General features: G+C 40.6%; 1 long non-coding RNA gene across 1 annotated transcript; it reads right to left on the bottom strand.

Moving 5' to 3' along the window:
- Positions 1–2,055: 2,055 nt before the first annotated feature.
- Positions 2,056–13,326, bottom strand: LOC139622960 (uncharacterized). Its single transcript, XR_011691400.1, has 3 exons — positions 8,815–13,326; positions 8,543–8,607; positions 2,056–8,247 (listed from the first exon to the last, which is right to left on the bottom strand). It is a non-coding gene; the product is annotated as an uncharacterized lncRNA (long non-coding RNA).
- Between the last annotated feature and the right edge of the window lie 212 nt (positions 13,327–13,538).

The following is a 13,538-nucleotide window of genomic DNA, read 5'->3' as shown; positions in this document are numbered from 1 at the left end:
TTGCCCTCCAGGATGCTTGCAAAATAGGCCCCGTCATAGACCATTTGGATTCTCAGGAAAACACAGGGATGAATTCTTCCAGCTCATGTTTGCTGATCAACCAGTGAGATTAAACTTGAGCTGATAAAGGAGAGCGATCAGAGACCAAAGAGCATTCATGGAAGTTGGAAGATAAAGTAGGCCAAAGTAGGGTTTGGCACAGCAAAGGCCTCATGGTTTAAAAAAAAAAAAAAAAACTTAACATGCCAATACATGCCAATGTGAAATATATAAAGGCACAAGTGTTTCTGATTATTCTCATTTTAATTCATTTATTTGAACACTTTGTAAAATTTAAAAATCAATATTTCAAAGATATTATCAACTTAAAAGTACATTTTAGCAATTACTCATTTGACCATCCTTCAGGCATGGAGCCACATCATCTTTCATCTGGAGCTGTGTGTCTAACAGCCTGATGAATCTAATTTCCACTTTCATTTTATCTCTGTTCTTGGTCTTAAGTTACTCATCGGGGAAAGTATTTGGCTCTTAAGATGCTAAATGCTCCACATTGTTTACCATCTGTAGTCACTAACTTTGTCTGTGTGCTGTTGTCTGTCTGTGCTTGACAGGACGTGTACACTTGTTCTTTGGAGCTTTTTTTGCCCAAACCAGCTGCCTGCTGTCTGCTGAAGCCAAAAATTATGCTATGAGAGCGGGGAGAATGATGGCAGAGAAAGTAATGTTGATCCACCTGTGTACTACATAAAGTGGTAGTCAGCAAATACCACAATGTCATCGACACAAAGAGAGCCTAAAACACCTCTTAAAATTTCCATGTGCTACAGATACCAGTTGTACTACACTATGGACACTGAACACTGACACTGTCTCTGTCTTCCAAAATGTGGTATTTCATTGAGTTTCAAGCAACAAAATAAATGAGCATTAATGTGTTTTTCTGAGTTGTTGTTAATCGTGACCTTTGTAAGTCGACCCCATAGGCTCCTCTATGATGACAGCCCACTGACAGAGACACAGAGGGCCATTCATCCGCTCTCTGAGCAGAATGTCACTTTTGTGGCTTTCCGACTCTCAAAAACCTCAGACTTGTCAAAGGAAGCCAATTATGATTACGGCCTCCTCTTGTATGTTCACTTGTAATTATCTTAAGTTGGTTATGTAAAGGGTGAGCTTGGTTTTCTGTGATGAGCTTCAAGCAGGGTCTGGAATTACATCCAGTGGTGCTTTGTGAAAAGGATTTAATTTTCTGGGAGTGTTAGCCATCCACTGAATTTGTTCTATTTCCTGATCTGTTCTATTGTCTTTGGCTAAATCTGAAAACTATACAACACGAGACAAACTACACAACACATAATTAGACATTACAGTTTGGTCTGTAACTGTTCTGTTTTATAAATACACATGTCTATCCTCTGTGAGCAAACAAACAACAAACAACCACCTCAAGTTCAAGTTGACTTTATCTGCAGAGGGAGGAGGTCTTGAGCTCTGTAGATCTTCTTCCCTGTTTCCTTCTACTCCTTTAGATAACCAGTTAAGTGTCATTGAGAGAAAAAAATCATTGTCAACAGATACCTGACCAAGAAGGCAGCAAAAAAACAATGTTACAACAACTAACACAATACAGAGTACATAAACAGGCTAAGAAACCTATTAAATACAGTATGAGGGGTTAATAATATCACAAAATTTGATTTCAGTAGTAAGTAGTAGTAAGTAATACCATGGCCAATAATTGCTATTAATACCAATATTTACCTTTAAATTAATTCAATTAAAATCCATTTTAGAGCTGCTAAAGAAAAATCATGTTGGGGAAATTCATGTCACAAACAAACATTAAGATCTATTACACCTGGTATTAAAATGCATTTTGGGTCATCGGATTGCAATTGGATAGTGCTTGACCACAGGAAAGTACAGGTGTAAATGCACCTAAGATGCACCGAGGACAGATTGTGATCTGATCAGCCAAACCACCTCCGGAGAATTACTGTTATCATACTGATATCATACTGATCTGCATGTAAAAGTACCAGCTGACAAAGGTGTAAACTACAGGGCTCTCATATATCAGCAGGTGCATTCAATTGAATCTGCTGAATATGCAATTTGCAAAGCGAACTTAAAAAAGAGAAATGGAAATTTAAAAAATAAAAAAACAAACAGCGCAAAAAAAAAAATGGACTATTGGACAAAATAATATTTTGCAAAATGGATAAGTAAGCACTTTTCGCATTCAAGTCATGGCGCCTGCCTTATCATTCCCCAGGCAGCGTGTTCCAGCTGAAAGGCAGGCTGCTGGAAATCTGTCCTCACGTTTAATTGGAATGATATCGTGAGAGGAGAAAACCCTTTATTTGCATCACATCACTCAGTGGAAACGTAGACCACTCGTATTTGTGTTTCGTCCACCTGTCGAAAAAAAATCGCTATTTTGTGCAAAACGGCAATGGAAACCCACCGTGCTGCATATGGACGGCAATGCTTGTAAACCACGCGAGCCGTCAATTTGTATTTTCGTACGCACACATCTGAAAGTGCGTACACAGAGCTACAGCTAGAAAGGTCTAACTGCTAATGAAATACCGGCCCCCAAATGGGGGAAAGGTTGACATACAGGATTAAATCATAAGAAAAAAGCTAATACATTAGTACTTTATTCATGTATTTCTTTAGTCGCTTATGGGAGCTACCTGTAAGTTTTCCGGTTGCTATTTAGCCAACATTAGCATTAACAGCTGTTTATTTACCAATCTAGAGGAAACAATGCGAGTTCAGCATCAAATTCATTCTTTTAGTTGTCTTCAGTGGTGGAAAGCAACCCTCTTGTTTTGCTTCTCTTTCTATCACTTCTTTTCTTCTACTGAAGTTAGCATGCTAACAAGCTAGCTCTGGTGCGACTGGAGAATCTTGTATTATAACTTCTTGTAAGCACATGGCTGAGCTCTTGGCAAAGCAGTTGTTGACGCGAACATTGGCTGTGCAGCAGTAGCAAAACATACAAATAGCTCTTTTGCTTCTAGCAGTGTTCTCGTTGTGCTATGGAATTCATAAACATGAAACCATTTAAGAGATGGTGGATTGCAAGGTTGAAGGAAATGCCAGACATGTCCAAATCATGTCTTGCTGGAGGATCTGGCACAAATAAGATGCATTATGCAGGGAGCATGTTTTGCTGCTGATGCTTGGTTTATTAGTAGATTTTGTTTTCTGTGGCATATTTTATTGGATCTCTACAACCAACTCTTTACTACTGGAAAGGGAGACGGGAGAAACACCTACCCATATTGTAATGAAATCAACACAGAAAACACATTAACATTGCGCAAAATTTATTGTCACAAACAACAAGTCCTTTCAATGTCTGTTTTATCTTTATCAGGGGGTTGCATCCTCCAGCTGCTGATTGAATTGATGGTCAAAACATGCAATGCACCCAAAGCACTCACCAAAGAAGACACCCTTCTTATAGGCCAGGGAATGACTGAGGGGTGAGGAAGATCACCCACATCCATGAAGATTTCATGTTTTATTACTTTTTTTTTAAAAACTTTTGTTATTTCCACTTTCTCCAGGTTGGCAGATGGAGAATGAGATGGTTGATAAATACCAACTTTTTTGTACTTGAAAACCCTAAACTTTATTTTTATTCCAATGAATTTAGATTTTTTTTTCTATGCCATAAAGTGAGGACCCAGGTGCAGACAATGCAAGGATGTAGGGCATGGATACAATGCAGAGCATTGTGGAGCATATCATGTCAGCCATTGATTTGTTTTAATGACACAGTTACATCTGAAGTAGTTGTGTCATGAAGTGAACAGAGTGTATTTATCCCACTCATAGGCCAGAAAAATGAACAATATTGTATTTTAGGGGTTTGGTTTGTATGCTCTGGACCAGCAAGTAGTGGGTCCATCAACAGAACGCAGGAAAGGCCTTTTTCCACGACCGTAATTCACTGCAATTATCATGTGACCTCTCCAAGCAGCCAGAATAAATGAGCACCTGTCAAAGGGCATAAACTTTGGTTTTGTCGATGCTCTTTACTGAAGGGAACAACAGTATAACTGTGTCACAAGAAATTAAAACAAAATTACGATCTACTGTTATTTTAGAGGCTACTTTGGTAACGAAAAATAAAAAAATAAATTCAAAATCTGCTAAATATAGATACATGATGGAAATATATATCTATTTGAAAGTAGCCTTTTAGATCAATTTGTCAGATGTAAGAATGTCTCATATATTTGCTTAAATGGAGCAGAATGGACGACACTACAAAAACCGCAAAGAGCAACAAAAAGCCCTCTTTGTGAACTGAATGGGCTGTGTCACTGAGTGGCAAGGACGATCTTCTCTTTGTCAAACTCCCTCCCAAATCATGTGCCACATCAGAGCAAGGTTGATTAACACCTGCTTTCAATTAAGTGACTTTCTCATCGAGCCCTGCTTGGAGACAGAAAAAAAAAAATGCTCACACCGCGTCACGTCGAAGATGTTCCTGAATTAGAAAGCTATTAAATCAGAGGAGCAGACGCACAGCGTTGCGAGGGGTGTCGTTTATCTTCATTTGAGCAGGCCCTCCATGATCATCTCCACAGGGGCAGCTAATTGAAAAAGGGCTTCAGAAATGCGATTGTTAGCAGCGATAATAATTTATTACTCTCAGCTTGTGGAGTCCTGGGAGTCATTTGTATTCATTAGTGTAAATTCAAATTATGTTTGCGATTAAAATGTGACTTTGACAGGCAGAGGGGCCTCAGATGGGGACAGGCACTGATGAGACCTTTGCTCCGGGTCACTGCCTCCCACATTTGCCTCTTACTAAGAACGCAGCAAAGGAGCCTTCTTTGCCTCACCACCATCAATCTGTGTCTAATTCAAGTTGAGACATTAGCTTTGATGGCCTCTACTTAGGCATGCGTGTATGCTCTGAGCGCATTTAGTAAGCAAATTAACCTACCTTCTGAAAGACAACACGAATGAGATGCAGGATAAGAAATGGGTGCTAAAGAGTCATTCTTCTCTTCTGTCTTTTATGTAGCCAGTAGTTGCTGTTATCAGGCGGAGTGCAGGTTATTTGTCACGCCTGACTAATATTGACCAAGCTTTTCTCCAAATGTCAGGCAGTGATTTCTTTGACATCCAAGAGGAGATGGCAGTTAAGTAGGTCAGTGTCATTGTGATGAACATCAACCATGGCGGGTCACTGACTGGGCTGCTCCTCCACTTGCCTGTCACAAACCACTGAGCCAGAGGAGGCAAAGGAGCTGAGTGCTCCTTTATTGAAGCCCGGTAAATTACTCCAATACAGGCTGTCACCACGTAAAGTGAGGAACTTTATCAGATGTACACTGCCAAAGGTCATATTTTATTGACCTGACAGGTCTCTGGCGGGGGCCTGCTGGAAAGGGTGACAAGGCTGGAGCAGAGGCTGATGGTTAAAGGCTGTTTATGTTGGACATGAAAATGTCAAACATGGCAGTGTGGAAGGAAGAACCGCTTACGTTTTTCAAAGCCTTCTCTCTCTTCTTTAATGAACTCAAGCCACATGCAAATTTCCTGTGTTAGTAAAGGTTTAGTCCCATTCTGCAGAAGTGATGGTGCAGATATTTAAACAAGGAAATAAAGATTTGTGTTTTCACAAATTTTATAGATGTGAAAATTATAGGCGTGCAGCACTCATCACTGATGATGATGATCCGTGTCCAAACTCAGATCTTATTGCTCACAACAGAGTGCGTATTATATACTTACTAACACAGCTACTTTACATGCATCATGTATTTCTAGCTGTTCATTGTTGTATGTTTTTTTTCTTAGATTTGATGGGGATACCAGTAAATGGGGTTATGAGGTGTAGCTGTCATTACATTACAATACCTTTTATTCTGACTCACTGAGACTTCTGTCGAGGATATACATCACTTGCTCCCTCAGATACAAGCCATAGAGTACCAATAGCAGACATGAAAAGTAAAATTCATAAACTACCAGCTTTTTTTTTTTTTTTAATGTATGTTTTTCAATAGACCCCTAAAAGCTGTGTGATAAGGGGCCTCAGCCTGTGTATGCAACTACTCACTATGAACCATTGTTACCCTGAGACCTCCTTCTCCAACCCTGGGCCTCTAGAGGGGCATCCATCCCCTTCCTGAAGCCCCACTGCATGAAAACAGATTTCCCCCCTAAATTACGCATGAATCACACACTTTAAAACGTCATACCGTTCTAGGCAAACATGGGAAACATGCAAACACACACATATACAACTATGTACCTGTGGAAAATCCCAGAGTTTCCTTCTGACCCTGGTCAGCACTTGACACAGGCAGGAGCACCATCTTACATCAATGGAGCTTTTCTCTTAGGTGGAGGGAAACCTCATACACACACATATACAGCATGTACGATGCAGGGCAACCCCCTCACATACTCCCACGCTCCAGGCCTCTGTAAATGTCAGACCGTGGGAGACAGGGTTTATCTTGGAGCGGTATGGTATTTTTACACCTTTCGTTACTGCCTCTCTCACACACACACACACACACACACGTTGGGTGTACCAACGCCACCCACCCAATGAAGGGTAAACCTTGACTTTGGTGTACTACCTCACTGTGCATGACACAAAATAACCAAAACACATTTCTGCTCTTAGAAATCCTTTCATGCCTTTGCAAAGTTTAACCAAATGTCAAAATTAGAGCCAGTGTCCACAGTGATGCTCCAAGTTCTAAATTAAAGGAGTTTAATTTTACAAGGGCAGGCCCTATGATTCTCTTTATTTTTGTATTCATATCATTATGAATGCATGTGTTGCTTGTTCCACTTGAGGATATTGCTCACGCCACATTTTTGTGTTTGTCATCCTTTATCTTTGTCTGTACAGCTTTTCTCTGCTTATACCATTAGTGACTGCCTCTGTTATACAAACACCTTATCTGAATGCACTCCTGGAAGTGAGGGTATATTTTGTGAATAGATGGCCTTTCCTTCACCGAAAGGTATTGTTTTTCTTGTCTGGGCTAGTCCAGACTATGAGAACATTATGGAAAGAGACTGCTACACATAATACCTGCCAGAGCAGAGTCATGGTGATTGTAGAAGGAAAGAAAATGCAGTTGGTTACTTGCTCGTAATACACAGAGTTTTCAATAATAGTTGATAAGTTTGTTTGTGCATTATTAAACATTTGATACATGGGCCATTGGAACCCACAGTCTTCCTTAAGTGGGTAAAAATTACCTTTAATATAATCAGTGACTCTTTGTAATTATAAAGAGACACTATCTTTAAATACTGAATAATACCAATGAATAGACTTCAATAGCTCACAGTTGAAATTAAACAAACACAAACCAGGAAGTAAAAGAATGCTGGAAAAGCTGGAAAAAAGACCAAAGATACTTTGTTCGTTTTTATTCTAATTTAATTTAATTTGATCAAATTCATCTTTAACCAATACATAAAGAAAAATATTAATTTTCTTTCCTTCACACACCAAGCAACTCAAGTGTTAACTCTAATGTTAACAACAATGTTAGCATGCTAACTAGCTAGCCCTGGTCTGGCTGGACCATCTCGCCACTTTCTGATACTGAGTAGCGTCCAGCATCCACTGTAGCACTGTATGCATGTAGCAAGAGCAAAACGTATTAAGTTTTTAAATTACTAACCAGCCAAGCCAATGTTAGCATTAACAGCTGTTTACTTCTCAGGCTTGCCAGGAGCTTCAGTCATCACTGGATTTGCAAGGGTCATAATATGCCAGCTCTGCTTCTTCAAGGTAGACTGGTCACTACCGGAAAGTGATGAGACAGTCCAGCTTGACAGGGGATAGCTGGTTAGCATGCTAACTTCAATAGGGCAGGGGGAGCAAAGTGGTTTACTTTCAAATCTAGCCCTAATTTACCAAATTTTTTTGAGTTTCTTCTTCCCCAGTGAGCAAGCCGTCACCCAAAACTAAAATCCAATTAGAATTTCACTGCTTGAGAGCTGTCATTTGGCATTTTTGCCGACTGTGGCAAGGAAAAACTCCCTCTAAGAGGAAGAAACCTTGGAAGGAACCTGGCTCTCTGGGGGGCCCTTCCTCCTGAGGCTCAGCTGTCCTTCTGCTTCTCCTGGCAACAGGATGTGCACATCATCCATCCACCCGAAGATGTGGTCTTCATCCATCTTCCTCCGGGTGAGCTGGTATGGTCTCCGCATCTCAAACCTCCATGTTCACTCACACTGTGCAATGAAGAGAGAGATAACACTTACCTTTTCATGCCTCATCTAGTTGTTTAATGCCATTGACCCAAACCTTGTGACAAATCTGTCTAACAGAAGACAAGTCCAGGTCAGATGTCTAGTCTCAGGTCTACAGCTCTGGTACTAACAGGACCAGGATAAAAGGTTGTGTCTCTTCTCTCAGCAATTTGTGTAAAATTATCCACTACAGTGAATAAGGCAGCTAATCAACCTGACTATGGAGATGAATTAATAGTCAGGAAACCAGTTTGATAATAGTTATGAACTTCCTTACCTCCTCTGAGGGCTGTGGATTTGGCTGCTCTCATCTCCCACCACATCTAAAACAGCTGTTGATTTCTGTACAGAGTACAGAGTAAAATTGTAAAGATTAAAATTGATGGAAACATAATGTATCTTCACAGCTGATATATATGGACTTCACACAAAGCATCTACTAAACAGAGTGAACTGTGAAGGGGAAATGGTTCCACCTTTTACTGTTCACAAGGTCAAATGCACAGACGAGAAATGACAGAAAATGTGTGGTGTATCTAAAAAACAAACCTTACTGCTACAGGAAAGGTTTTGTCGAAGTCAAATAAACTGTCTGTCTGCTGGTTTGATGAACTGTGATCTGTTCTAATGAAACATTGACCCTTCTCGAATGTTACTATGATGTCATAATATCACTGTGTGTCAGGAACTGAGTGTAAACATTGTCTAAATGTATATATGTCGTAAAACTGTTGGTCTTAAAAAGCTCAAACTAAACATACACAAAATTCAACAAAATATAGTGAAACAAGTTTATTCAGCGTCAAAAACCTACTTGCAACCTGGTGCTTCAGGCATCAGACAACATTCATAACTAAATGAGTTCTAGTTATTGTTACAACAACTAGGTAGATGTGCTGAGATCCTTTACTTAAAGTTGCATTTATTAAATTTAGGAATTCTATGGGGGCAGAAAAACACTCAAGAAATATGTCAGTGGCGTGGAAGCACTACTGAAGTGTCCATTTAATCCATGGTCACTCAAACCTCTGTCTTGCCAGCACCAGAGAGGAAAGCGAGGGGACCAACTGTCTTTGAGACACATCAGACATGTACTTGAGGAGTAGGATTCATATGGAGTATACAGAAAATCTACTGGCTTGTTTCATTGATTCCTCTTTTTACTTTATTACCCTCCACCCACTGTGGCCTCTCAAGGCCCAAAGTGAAACCATAGAGCTTACAGTAAAACATCTTCACAACAACAGGATAAGAGGAGACCTGTGTGATTTGAACATTTACACTTCACTAAGAGCAGCACAGGTTTTTTTTGCACTTGATAAAATGGAAGAATATCTGTTCCATGAGGTGGCCAACAACAAATGATAAAACACACACAAAAAAGACGTGCTTGTGTGGAATGCTGTTTCAAAATATAGCAATAATAATACTTTTTGAAATGTATGGTGCATTACAAATAATAGTCCTTCTGGTAATTAAGCAACCAGACCTAAAATCAGACAACACCAATCTACCATAACTACTGATTTGAATGTTGAAGTTGCACTGATATAGATTTGTGCAAAGCGTGAATTATACAGTGACAATCATGGGCTTCACCGGGGGGGAAAGGGAACATAGTACAGTGCAGGCACATGCTTCAGTGAAGTGAAGTGTTACGTCCAGTTTCAGGCAAGTTACATCAGCAACCACATTCAGTTCGAGTAAACTTTCTGCAGGCAGGCTCTTCATGTGCATATGTGTGCACGCAAATTAGAAGCAACAGATAGAGAGCAAGTGCGCATATTATTGATAAAGACACACCCTTGATGAGTAGCATGTTCATTTAAAATTTTCCAGTGCTCAGGCAGCTGTTGTTTGTTTCTCTAACATCCTAAAAATGGCTGTGTGTGCTGCAGGAACGCTGCCTATGTGAAGCTGCCGGTGATAGGGGTGACGGGGGCCACGACAATGCCTGTCTCCCTCCCTGCTGTTCCACCTAGGAGCCTAAACTACTAATGGCCCCCTAATGTATAAATACCATTCTGTAGGCATTAGTCACACTTTCTCTCTTTCGCTGACACACACACCCACACGCACGCACGCACAGACATGCATCCACACACACACACACTCAGAGAGACAGGTCTATAAGGGCATTAGTCACAGTGGCAGCCCTGCCTATAGTTGGATTGCAGATGAGGGCCAAGGCCAGGGACTGAGGGTCTAAATTCTCTTGCACAAACAATGCATGTCAAAGAGGCCCATCAGAGGCATTCTTTAAAGACGGGAAGATGTTGTTTGGAGCACAAAGAGAGGGCAGCGGGACCGTGCCAGAGACTGGTGAAGATAGAGATGTGTATATCTTGAAGCACAGGTTGTCATTGTAATCTATGTGTGTTTTTCACGAGTTTGTGTCGTGGCTAAGGGTGCAAGCAGTTCTGTTGCATAAATGTCCCAGTGGGATGTGTTAATAGAACAGTGCTGACAGGTTTGGATGTAGAATAGAAATAGAAAACATGTTTACTTTGAAGCTGTGTTTGTATGCAAATCTGTGCTGGAGAGTGACTTCTCTCTTTTTATTTCTGATGTTGTGAAGCGAGACTGCAAGCAGGGGAAGACAAAAGCTTCCACAATACCCAGGGGTGAGATGACAGCTAGATATCTTCATTCTCACAAGAGGCATTGTGGATGCAAATTGCCATTTAGGTGCATGTATGCAAGAACAGTGGAGATCATTAATTCCTATTTAAAGCATCATTTATCAGAGTTTTATAAAGACTGTATGAATGGCTATTAATCAGTGTACATCTTTGTGTTCAAAATTGTGTGTATTTTAATGCTTTTTTTGGTGTGTGTGTGTGTGTGTGTGTGTGTGTGTGTGTGTGTTTGGGTGGGTGCATGAGTGTGACCTTAACCTAACTTCCTGACATTTTCCCACACATGTCAAGGAAGCTACAAGTTGACAGCCAAAAACACTTTGATAAATTTGTCATTTTCTTCTTTCCACCCACATACACGATCAATCAAATTTCTTTCATAGCCAGTCGAAGCACAGCTTTCTGGTTGTAAAAGAAGTAGCAGGGGCCCCTGAAAATGATATAGTCCGTTTTGGTGTTCATGCATTCATGCATGTGCAAGAGTTTCTGTGACGATATTTGCGAACACAGCCATACAAATGTAACAAATCCTATGATGCCAACAGTCCCAGGTAAAAGCCTTACATTTTTACTGAAACTAACAGATGGTTCTGGGTCAAAAGCCCGTCATGCCGGTGCTAAAGTACAAACCCATATTTCAGTCTGTTTAACAATTAGTGAACCTCACAGCGTGGGACAAGGAGATCATTATTGGAGAGCATCAATCAGACCCTTTCAATCAACCGTAGCCATGCAACTATTACCGAGCCGTGACCACTCTGTGCCTGTGACCTTATAACGGGCTGTAAAACACATAAGGAGGCTGTTACTCTTTTTTTTTAGTTTCACAGTATTCTCCTATCACGCAGCTTTACTGTGGAGAGCAAACAATTTAACAGTCTGGTCTACGTAGCCACTCTTCTGGTCTATGTTGAGCCAGAACCCGATTACAAGCCAAGACAAAATTGAGAATATTAAAGAACATTACAACCTTGTTTCTTCATCATAAAAAGGTTGTGTATGGTTTGGCGCGTCCGTATTCATGTAGGCTGTTATGTGACTGAGCAGCATGTGTGTATGTGTGTGTGTGTGTGTGTGTGTGTGTGTGTGTATTGAAATAACAGTGTCTCTCTTAAGTGGCTGGAAACTCTAACAAGCTAGCAGCATTTGGAGGGGGATTCCATGAGGAAACACCTCACCAGGGCTTTCCCCAACATCCTTTTCCTCCACCCACCAGGCACCAACACTCGTACATGCTAATAGACAGTGACATGCATGCATGCACAGAGAGCGAGGCATGCTAATTTCTGCTTCTCTTGGATAAGGATAAAACCATGCAGGAAATCAGCAGGTTGTTTGGATTCATTTGGGTTATTAAGACATCAAATAGCTGGAGCGTAGGAGTGTGGCTGTACAGGCTACACTGTGACTCTCCTTCACCCTCTGAGCACCCTGAGAGGAAGCTACAAGTGACACCTGAAGTTGACCCTGTCAGCTCCTACTTTCCCAAGTACAGCGTCTGCATTTTAGATGATATAAAAAACTCATTATCTTCTCTGTATCAGTCCGTCTTCCCTCTCATTAAATCTATTGCATTACTGTTGTTCAGTCTGGGGTCTGCAACTGATGTGGTTGTAATGTTTAATACCTCTGCAGAAATGCTGGGCAAAGGGGAGCAGTGCTCCGCAACACCATGAGGCACATTTTCCACTGTTTTAGATGTTTCTGCTGTTTACCAGGTAAAGACCCCAGAGAGAACACAGGCTGGAAACTTAAACGAGGAAGCCCGTTTAACGAGACAGGGGGAAAAAAAGCCTTTGCAATTTGATTTCACATCATGGCAAAAAAAAACCAAGAAGTTGGCCTTAAAGAGTGCATGGAAACCACCAGAGGTAGTTGGAACACAACTGCTTTTGACCCTGCAGGGTAGGAGACAACGGTGAGGGTAGCATTGTGGTGATTTTCATTCCTAACATGGGATTTTAGATAAACAGAAAGGTTGGCATCCACTGTTCATAACGGACAATTTCCGGACTGAAATGTATTAAAGCTGAAGTGCAGCATCTCAGCGCTAATACTTTCCACAATGTCACAGAAACCAGAAAACACCATGGCTGATCTCAACCGGCAGGATGAACTGTGTCATGGAATATCATGGATCATTTGGCAGCTGATGTCATGGGTAACTAACCAAAAGTAATATTTTTCTCACCTGTGATTTGGCTGCATTTCAGAAAGAGCCTCCATCTCATTAACTAGAATTGGATGATTATAGCCCTCAGAAGGATTTAACTGGCACTCTTGGATCGATCCTGCCAGTTTCCCTGATATTTAATATCTTTTAATGAGATTTTTATTCCCACAATTTCACCAAATTACAAGGGCTCTTTTCCTCACAATTTCACTTTGGTGATGTGAAAAAAACACTGCAATAAAATTTTCATCATGAAACACAAAAACTCCCACTTGTAAACATGTAATCTTTTAGATGAGTTGCAGGCTCCTTATAGCAATGCTGAGCTTTACCATAAGGCATCACTAATCAATAGTTTTACATAAGAAATTGATGAAATAGGCATTAGCTACCAAATTTGCCCTATCAATGATATCTTTAAGTTGATAATAGCATTGTCATGATAGCATCTGTTTATGACA

This window comes from Trachinotus anak, unplaced genomic scaffold, assembly GCF_046630095.1.
Source record: "Trachinotus anak isolate AG129_WGS33_773 ecotype Australia unplaced genomic scaffold, CSIRO_AGI_Tana_v1 ptg000007l, whole genome shotgun sequence".
Classification (NCBI taxonomy): domain Eukaryota; kingdom Metazoa; phylum Chordata; class Actinopteri; order Carangiformes; family Carangidae; genus Trachinotus; species Trachinotus anak.
The sequence above is the reverse complement of the archived record's forward strand: the minus strand, read 5'-3'. Positions and strand labels throughout refer to the sequence as shown.